This window comes from Electrona antarctica, assembly GCF_951216825.1.
Source record: "Electrona antarctica genome assembly, chromosome: 2".
Taxonomy (NCBI): domain Eukaryota; kingdom Metazoa; phylum Chordata; class Actinopteri; order Myctophiformes; family Myctophidae; genus Electrona; species Electrona antarctica.
In genome coordinates, this window is record NC_136807.1 from 57392921 (window position 1) to 57403393 (window position 10473).

The 10473-nt window shown below is 43.2% G+C and overlaps 1 pseudogene across 1 annotated transcript in view; it reads left to right on the forward strand.

Moving 5' to 3' along the window:
* The first annotated feature begins 410 nt into the window (after positions 1-410).
* Positions 411-10473, forward strand: part of LOC306934245 (metabotropic glutamate receptor 7-like) — a 285618-nt pseudogene continuing 275555 nt past the window's right edge. Inside the window, exon 1 of the transcript in view lies at positions 411-531. The product of the transcript in view is annotated as a metabotropic glutamate receptor 7-like (transcript). The remainder of the gene's footprint in view (positions 532-10473) is intronic.

A 10473-nucleotide genomic window follows, 5' to 3' on the forward strand; every position in this document is an offset into this window, starting at 1 on the left:
TGTTACTTTTGTGGGTCAATGTATTAATTAATTTACGAAGTAGCCGTTGTAATACGGGTCAGTGCCTAACCCCCCCCTGCCGGGTTTGTATCCCTTGCATATTATATGTGTGTGTGTGTGTGTGTGTGTGTGTGTGTGTGTGTGTGTGTGTGTGTGTGTGTGTGTGTGTGTGTGTGTGTGCGTGTGTGCGTGCGTGCGTGCGTGTGTGTGTGTGTGTATCATAGCATGTCCTTCATGAGATCAATAAAGGGACCAAAGGGAACACAGTGGAAATTAGCGTCTGACATGTTCCTGTGTACATTGCTTTGTTCTGTGCATGTCAATCAATCAATCAACTAATCAATCAATCAATCAATCAACCAATCAACCAACCAACCAACCAAAGGGGCACGTCTTCTAGTTTCCAAATAATGGACAAATCCGTGGTTCAAGGGACGGTTGGCGAGCCTGCCGGACAGCTGCGTGGGCAGGTGGACCTTCCCGAGTGTCCACGGGACACAGAGCCACAGCTGTGCCTCGTTAACCGAGAAGGTGGTGTTCAGTGTCCATGAGAGAGAGAGAGTATAGTCTCGCGTTGCCAGACTGTTTCCTTTCGCAAGGTCCAAATGCTTCCGTCATACAGTCTGGAGCAACAGAAGCTCTGATCATAAGTAGAATATAATAAGGCTTCCGTCATACAGTCTGGAGCAACAGAAGCTCTGATCATAAGTAGAATATAATTAGGCTTCCGTCATACAGTCTGGAGCAACAGAAGCTCTGATCATAAGTAGAATATAATAAGGCTTCCGTCATACAGTCTGGAGCAACGGAAGCTCTGATCAAGAGTAAAATACAAATGCTTCTGATCATGAGTAAATATAAATGCTTCCGTCATACAGTCTGGAGCAACGGAAGCTCTGATCACGAGTAAAATATAAAGCGGGAAGTGGAGCCTCCTCCCCACTTTTCGTCTTTACAGTTGCGCACAACTGTAAAATAAATATAAATCATTCTGCTTAGCAGAAATGGAAATAATAAAAAATAAGCTCTAAAGATATTCTAACATATATGTATTTCTGTGAATGGAAATTACTCTCTATAGCATTCGGAGAATGTGACATTCCTATAGTTGTCAGAGAATAACGATCCTCTGATATACGTGAACAGAACAGAGTCACCCAAGACTTAAAAAAACGGCCATGCTCTCTCCACCACGCACACACACACACACACACGTGAGAGAGACACACGTGTCTCCATCGATCCACAAAGCAGCGTAATCACCTCTGTTTCCTCGCCCTCAAATCAATCGCAACCTCTGTGTCACACATAGTTTAATCCATTGAGACCTGGAACGCATCCATGTCACGTTAGCGTTAGCGTTTTAAACATTATGTTATAATTTAGCTATTGAAAAATAGCAGATCTACAAGCTCATAGCGCGCCACCGAGTGGCGCGCTATGAACTTGTAGGTCTGCTATTTTTGAAAAATCGTTAAAATGTGCCTCAAATCTTTCCGAAAATTGTCATGATTTAGAAAACTTTTTTTTTTTTATTTCGACGTCAGGCCTGAATGGGTTAAGGCCTCCTGCACACCCAGTCAGTCGCCTTTCAAGGTTTGGGATCAGTTTCGATTTTCTGCTTAGCCTCCCCCCCCCCCCATCCAATCATCTCGTCTGCTGTGTTGCAGTGTTTAATTTGAGGCTGTAGCCTTTAATAAAAGCCTATTCATGGATTCGGTTCAGTGCCCTCAGTACCCACCACGGCATGCCTGACTGATTACCTACAAAAAAAAATGTCATGTTCATGAATATTGATTGCATAGATAGGACCAAAATGGAAACAAGGCTGGGGGAAAAAAACAAATAACTTTTTGGTTCTTAGAGAAAAATTGCGGGGTTTCATATCAAAACAACCATGGCTTATGTAGATCTTAACAACAATGAATAAATGGTGTCTAAACCCGATCTCACGCAAGCACGGTGAAATAGCACGGACTGGCAATTCCGTACAGTACTAGTGAAAGCCGCGCACGCACGCACGCACGCACGCACGCACGCACGCACGCACGCACGCACACACAGTCACACTGCTATTTTTGAAAAATCGCGAAATTGTGGCGCAAATCTTTGAATATATATTCTTTCAGAGCGAACCTTTTTTTTAACTCAAATCTTTGCTTCTGAGGGCCCGGGGTTCCTGGAACTACTACATATTTTCAGATGGGGGGGGGGGGGGTCGGTGGGCAATTACATATCATGTTTGGGGTCCTTGTGTGTGTGTGTGTGTGTGTGCGTGTGCGTGTGCGTGTGCGCGTGTGTGTGTGTGTGTGAGTGTGTGTGTTTGTGTGCTCGCACGTGCTTTCGCTTCTAGGGCTCCAACCTATTGGGAAACCAACTCCCATTGGAAATTAGACAGACCACTTTAGCCTGGGTTCCACTCTGAATCGCTGCGTTCCTTGAATCTGAAAATGTCACTGCGCTACTCAGTCTGGACAGAGGCTGCTTGACTTGCATTTCATAACGTCACCTGTTACGTAGCCACGTTGTTGCTGATACGTCATCACTCATCAGCCAGCGCCACTCTGTCCATGCTTCTCACTGTTGAAAGAAATTGCGCCGTTCGAGACTTGAGAGTAAAAACCTACGGTAAAAAGTAAACAAGTCAGTAGTCCACTGTCAGATTCTGTAGTAGGGCCTACAAAAAACATGACGGCTGTGTGGGGTGAGTTTAGTGAATGATAAGGGGACGTCGCAGGACAACAGCAGTAGCTGTGTGGGGTGAGTTTAGTGAATGATAAGGGGACGTCGCAGGACAACAGCAGTACGCTGTGTGGGGTGAGTTTAGTGAATGATAAGGGGACGTCGCAGGACAACAGCAGTAGCTGTGTGGGGTGAGTTTAGTGAATGATAATGGGATGTTGCAGGACAACAGTAGTAGCTGTGTGGGGTGAGTTTAGTGAATGATAAGGGGACGTCGCAGGATAACAGCTCTGTGTGGGGTGAGTTTAGTGAATGATAAGGGGACGTCGCAGGACAACAGCTCTGTGTGGGGTGAGTTTAGTGAATGATAAGGGGACGTCGCAGGACAACAGCTCTGTGTGGGGTGAGTTTAGTGAATGATAAGGGGACGTTGCAGGACCACAGCAGTAGCTCTGTGTGGGGTGAGTTTAGTGAATGATAAGGGGACGTTGCAGGACCACAGCAGTAGCTGTGTGTGTGGTGAGTTTAGTGAATGATAAGGGGACGTCGCAGGACAACAGCAGTAGCTGCACAGTGCGCATTGATACAAGGTCAAACTGGTGTTTTTCGTCAACCAATCGGAAGCCACGGTTCCATTTCAACTTTCATATGTCCCGCCTACCTGTGGACAATAGAGCTCCGAAGTCTGACGTCACTTTCAGTAGAGGGCGTCAATCTCCAGGTTCATGTATTTGTTTATTTGCATTGAGATCCCCAAACGGCGATTTTAGGTCGCTTCATATAAGAACTGTGTTTGAAAAATAAACCGACCACCCCAGCCTTTCTGTCAGGGGAGTGGCTGTGCGTCGTTAATGATGTCCATTTATATTTGATACAGCCAGTTTCTAGAGAAAATGGAATTAATGTGACCGCAAAAGCCTTGAAACTACATATGAATGCAATGTCGCTGAGCATATACGTCACGCCCAGCTGTCAACATATTGCGTTCCTGAGATTCCTCGTTGACGTAAGCTCAGCTGGTGGTGACTCGACTCGTACTAACCACGATACATTATATATCAATAAAATAAAAATAAAAATAAACGTAATTAACGTTCAGTTTCTGTTGTGCGACGGGCTGCGGGCAGAAGCAGCCTACCCGGAAATGTAGTCTCTGGGTTGTTTGGCTCGTTTCTAACGCTTATTTTGTTACTCTTTGGGTATATTTGTACATTTCCACCTTCAGTCGATGCTTCATATCCATATCAGTGAAAAGGCCGGGGTGATCGGTTTATTTTTCAAACACAGTTCTTATATGAGGCGATCTAAAATCCCCCTATGGAGAGTACAATGCAGGGCAGTGACGTCAGGACTTCGGTGCTCTATAGGAGACTGTCCAGACTGAGTAACGCAGTGACATTTTCAGATCCGCGGAACACAGTGATTCAGGCTGGAAACATGCAGGCTAAGGCTTTTAATTAGTTTGAATAAAGATTTAGTTTCTGCTTTCTCTTTTCTTGTTTTCATTATTTTCGTATTGATATTTTACTATTGCTCTTTTGGCTTTTTGTTAATTGCCCGTTTATGTATTTATTGTATGTGAAGCACTTTGTAAACTTGTTTTTTGAAAAGTTCTACACAAATAAAGTGTATATGAGTTGCACCCATTTTGGGCGGGAACCCACTTTGGTGTTAGCATTGTGTTATGCTTTAGTTATTGAAAAATAGCAGATCTACAAGCTCATAGCGCGCCACCGAGTGGCGCGCTACGAGCTTGTAGGTCTGCTATTTTTGAAAAATCGAAGAACGACTGACATAGAAACATAGCTTTTTCAGAAAACTGTCAGGATGTAGAAGACATTTTTAGAATCTGATCTCAGGTCAAAATGGGTTAATGGTTATGTCTGTGTCAGAGTGACGTCCGCGAGGTCCGCCCGCCCCGCCTGCCGGTCTTCCTTTAAGCCACTTTTAATATTTTGGGATTTGGGGATATGTTGATGAAATCTGTGTCAGGTTCTCAGGCAGCACTAATGATGGTTCATTTAATTTGTGCTCAGCACAGATGTGCCTGTTGACTGACTGTTGGTTGTTTTGGCACTTCTCCACCCAGGTTCTAGTTGTTTTGGCACTTCTCCACCCAGGTCTATACCTCAGAGGAATGTTAAATTAATGGAATACCGGGACCTTTCATGCTTGTCTTATTCAGAGCACAGAGGTGTTGTCAGGCACAAACCTTAATTGTATATCCAGGCCATGAAGGCCATCAATTAAAACAATGATTTTAGCTTAAAGGTTAAGGATGATTACATTTGTTTTTAAATTTCAAGGCGAACATTGGTTCATAACAGTGCTTCTTAAATAACTAATCACAGCTTTAAATAACAAAATAAAAGTAGCTACTGTTGTAAAATATTGTAAACATGTCTGTAACATGGGGTCCCAGTCCAGAGATGAAAATCATAATTAAAATGGCCTGGGACCCTGTCACTCTAGCCTAGGCTAATTCATATACATTTAATTTGGGGGTCCATGAAATTAAAATGGCTGAGGAGGATCACTGGGTTAAACTGTGAGTTAATTCACATAAAATACAATGACAGACAGCCTATACATTCATTTGTATAGCCCTATGTTTCTGTTCTGCCTTGTTTGTTTTTGTTCTGCTCACTGCACTGCTGTATTATATTGTCACAACTGTGTGATATGTTCCTTGTTTTTAATTTGCTTCTATTGTTGTTCAGCACCTTGTAATTTTGTTTTTCGAAAAGTGCTTTATAAATAAAATGTACTTACTTACTTACTTACTTACTTACATACATAACTTTTGAATGAGGGCTTGGTTTAGAAAAGCCTATATTTTGTGCTAAAGTAATATATTGAATAACATATAGATTTTAATTTTAGATTTTATGGCTAGACTGGCATATGGGATTGTAGAGAGGTAAATGGTGCATTTATATAGCGCCTTTATCCAAGGCGCTTTACATAGATTGTGCATTACAATCACCCGTTCACACACACATTCATACTCCGATGGCAGCGGAAACCATGCAAGGCACCAACCAGCACATCAGGAGCAATTAGGGGTTCAGTGTCTTGCTCAAGGACACTTCGACACTCTGGGGGAGCCCGGGTTTGAGCTGGCAACCTTGCGGTTACCATCCAGCGACTCTACCCCTGAGCCACTGCCGCCCCGCCCGAGGTTATAGTGAGAGATTAGATCTCTCCATTGTGGGGCTGCAGGACTGAGGACTCTGGAGAGATAAGTCAACACAAAGTGTAAAAAGCATTTGTACAATTGTGACCAGGTCTGGCAAATAGGCCCTCATCTCGACCAGAGTAATTTTTCAGTTTTTTACAGATTATTAAAGTACAGAATGTAAGCTTTCATATGATGGAAAATATTTGAAGGAGATATGACCATTTAAAAATGATTGTGCCGTTTTACCCAAAGCTGAGAAAATCCCCTTTGAATGTTCACAACATTTCAAACACCTAGAGCTGGCTAGCCTACTTTGACTTATAAATGTATACATTTAATTTGCCCAAATCAATAATCTGTTGGAATGAAAACCTTCTTCAACAGTCAAGCTGTGTTAATATGAAAAAAAAAACGAAAATCACACAAAAACAAAAATCAAGTTTATTTTAGATTTTCTGCCTTTTCATTATAGGCGAGATGAGGACCATTTTGCTAGACCTGGTCACAATTGTGTGCTTATGAACATTTACCACGTTATGTCTGCATTGATACAGAAATGAATGATTATTAAGCGAGCGACGCGTTTTTCATCATAGTTGCGACCGCAGGTCACATTTACTATGAAATTGTGTGCATTTCCCGTCAGTCAGTTGTTTGGTTGGTCACCCCCAGGCATGACCATATACGGACATGCCTCAACGTGACATCATCAGGGATGGAGATCCCTGATGCCATCAATATTGGCCTGTTCTGAAATTCCATATGTTGATCCTTCCCCATCCATCCTAACTCTTCGATGGCTCCCTTTTGACTGATGCCATGTTCATTTAAACTCTAGACGGGCCTGCCCCAAAGTTATTAACCCATTTTGAGCGGGAACCCCTTTTGGTGGTTACATACATTATGTTATAATTTAGCCATTGAAAAATAGCAGATCTACAAGCTCATAGCGCGCCACCGAGTGGCGCGCTACGAGCTTGTAGGTCTGCTATTTTTGAAAAATCGTTAAAATGTGCCTCAAATCTTTCAGAAAATTGTCATGATTTAGAAAACATTTTTTTTAAAGGACAACTTTAGGTTTTTTCAACCAAGGTTCATGTTTTAGGTTGTTATTAGAGAAAGTAAAAGATGAGTGTAATTCTTTTTTCATTTGCTGCTTTCTTTTGTTTTAGGGATTTTGGCTGTTTTTGACAGGGGGGCGGGGGCATTCGAGCACGGGGCTAAATATGTATTTCTTTACAAAATGTTATAGCGATTTCTTTTTTTATTCTTTACTATAGTCCTACTAGACCCCAAGAAATTACATTTGGCCACAAAAGATCACAGGATCTACTGAATGTGTCAAACTGGCATATTGAGCCTATGACACACAGTGTGGCTTCCCCCCAGTAGGCTACCTTCACATTCAGTAGATAATGTGATCTTCTGTGGCCAGATGTAATTTCTTGGGGTCTAGTAGGACTATAGTAAATAATAAAAAAATAAATCGCTATAACATTTTGTAAAGAAATACATATTTAGCCCCATGCTCGAATGCCCCCGCCCCCCTGTCAAAACAGCTAAAATCCCTAAAACGAAAGAAAGCAGCAAATGAAAAGAAATTAACACTCATCTTTCACTTTCTCTAATAACAACCTAAAACATGAACCTTGGTTGAAAAAAACTAAAGTTGTCCTTTAAATTTCGACGTCAGGCCTGAACGGGTTAATGCAGCCGTGCCCGGAAGCCGGCGAAAATAGAGTTCTCAACAGGCCCGAAAATGAATGCCCGGACCTACCTGGGCCCTCATCAAACCCTGTACAGTCAAGACACTTATCCCGCTGTGCCACCCTTAGATCTCCATATATGGAGCTGACCCGTTCTGACATTCCATCTGTTGATGTGACCTCATCAAACCCCGTTCACTCAAGACACGCTCCATATATGGCCAGTACAGAATCCATTCCATATGTTTATCTGACGCCCCCCCCCCCCCATTCCAAAAGCGCCAGCGCTCGCCCAGCAGTCTGCTGTCACCCAGGCGGATTCTCGCCCTCAGGCGTCTTACTGGCATTAGTCGACGAAATCAACACTGCTTGTTGTCACTAAATAAGGTTTCTGCGGTGATGCTATGCTACGGTGATGCTATGCTATGCTATGCTACGGTGATGCTATGCTAAATAGGGAAAATTATCTCCCCCCCGGTCCCAGTGTTGTGTTTGGCAGCAATTTTTTTATTTTAGTTTTAGTCATCGTCCCTTGAATAGTTTTCATTTAGTTTGAGTCACATTGTATAGTCACCTGGAATGTTTTAGTGTTAGTCTAGTATTAGTCGACTAAATCTACAGTTGATTTAGTCGACTAAAATGTTTTTGTTGTTTTTGTTCTGCTCACTGCACTACTGTATTATATTGTCACAACTGTGTGATAAGTTCCTTGTTTTTAATTTGCTTCTATTGTTGTTCAGCACCTTTGTTTCGATTGTTGATTTAGTCGACTAAAATGTATTTTGGCGGGCCTTGATGCCGTCGTAATGACACCTGCTGACACCTGCTAGCCGATCTACAAGCTCACAACGCGTCGCAGCGACGCGTTGTGAGCTTGTAGATCGGCTATTTTCAGCATGCAACCAGTTATAAGTTAGTTTTAGTCATCATAGTGTAGTTTTTATCTAGTTTCCATTTCGCTTTTGTCAGTGGAAAAAGGCAGTCGACGAACATTTTTCGTCTTAGTTTTAGCCAACACTGCGCCCGGTCTACACGTGTCCTCTACATGAGTTCCATCCAGCGGTTAGGAGGAAGTGGCGTAATGCCTCCTCCTCCTCCTCCTCCTCCTCCGATAATCTTCCCAACAAGCCGTACAAGGAACCGAACGCCAAAGTACTACACACTCTCTCCCCGCGGTTGCAAATAAGCCACTTTGTTTGTGGAACACTCGCCAAGTGGCAAAAAAGAAAACGGGAGAAGAAAAGGCAGCTGCTGCTATCTACGCCGTCTCGAGGGGCTAGTTAATTTTAGAAAGATAATCTCCAAGCAATATGCGGAGGGATTAAGACATTAAATAAAACCCTGGCAGCGCGTTGGGGCTAGATGATAAGGCTGTCATCGCGGTGGGAGATGTACATATACGTACCGACGACGCATCACAGGAACACAGGGAAGTGTGCATATATGCGGTTTGATGCTAATCAGCGACGCGGATCGGGTAAAAAAAGAAGAAAAGAAAAAGAAAAAAATGAAATAAAAAACACACACAGTTGTTGTTATGACATGTCTAGTTACAGTACATCGCCTCAATCATGTTTTTCCCGCTCTCTGTTAACCAATTTAGGCCTGAAAACGATTTTAAAAAATGTCTTCAGTTTTCTGAAAAACCCATGTTTCTATTTCAGTGGTGCTCAACCTTTTTCACGTCAAGGACCCCCAGAATTATCTGTATTTGGCCGCAGATATAACAAATATGTTGTTCCAGGGACCCCCCCCCCCCCCCCCCCCCCCCCCCCCCCCCCCCCCCCCCCCCCCCCCCCCAGAAGCAAGGATTTGAGTTAAAAATGTTCGCCCGGAAAGAATATATATTCCAAATTTTCACAATTTTTCAAAAATAGCGCTAAGAGCTTGTAGATCTGCTATTTCTCAATAGCTATAGTATAATAATGCTTTAAAAACACCAAAAGGTTTTGCCGCCCAGAACGGGTTAAAACGTGAATGATGATAGCCATTATGGCGGCACATCTTGGGATATCACGGCTGATGTGTCTCCCGAGGCGGTGCTCAGCGTGCTATTTCAACACTCTATAGTATAGAATGAGACATTGGAGAATGGAGGAGGAGGAGGAGGTGGAGGTTATGTGAATGCACTGCTCCGTCGATGTCATTTGCATAACGCCGGGTGTATAGAACTATAGAACTATAATCCTCATGAGTGGAGGGGTTCAACACACACCTGAGGGCCCTTCCCTTCTTCTTCTCTTCCCTCTGCCAAAAACCCCACGCATCCATCCATCCATGCAAATCCTCCTCTTATTACAAGACCCCTCGCTGAACGGAACCGCTCAACCCCGCCAGGGAGAACGAGAGAGAGACTATCACCACAGACACACGGGGAGAGAGAGAGAGAGAGAGAGAGAGAGAGAGAGAGAGAGAGAGAGAGAGAGAGAGAGAGAGAGACACAATGTTACATATAGAGAAAACATGTACTTCAATGGAATTCAAGGTACAACTGGGGCTGAGCTGAGCGCCATGCATGGCTTTGCACTGCAACACTAAGCAGATCTGATCCTTTTTTTGAACAATGTCTGGGATTGGAAACCAAAACACACGGAAAACAAAAGAAAAGCATCCCCGGTGCAGGTGAATAACAACAGTGGTGGAGCGCGTAACGTAAATAAAGTACATTTTACTCAAGTACCGTTCTGTTCTTCACTTCACTGTCTGACGATGTACTTGTCAGTGAGGTGTCTCAGTTGTGTCACTGTTTTGTACTTTCTTGCCGTTGTTTTTTCTGTGTTTTTAGCTGTAGTGTATTTGTTTTTTAGTTTTTTCTGCATGTGCAGCACTTTTTAAACCCTGACTTTTGAAACGTGCTATACAAGACCGTATAGCCCGTCCTGAATCGCTGCATGCGTTCTCAAT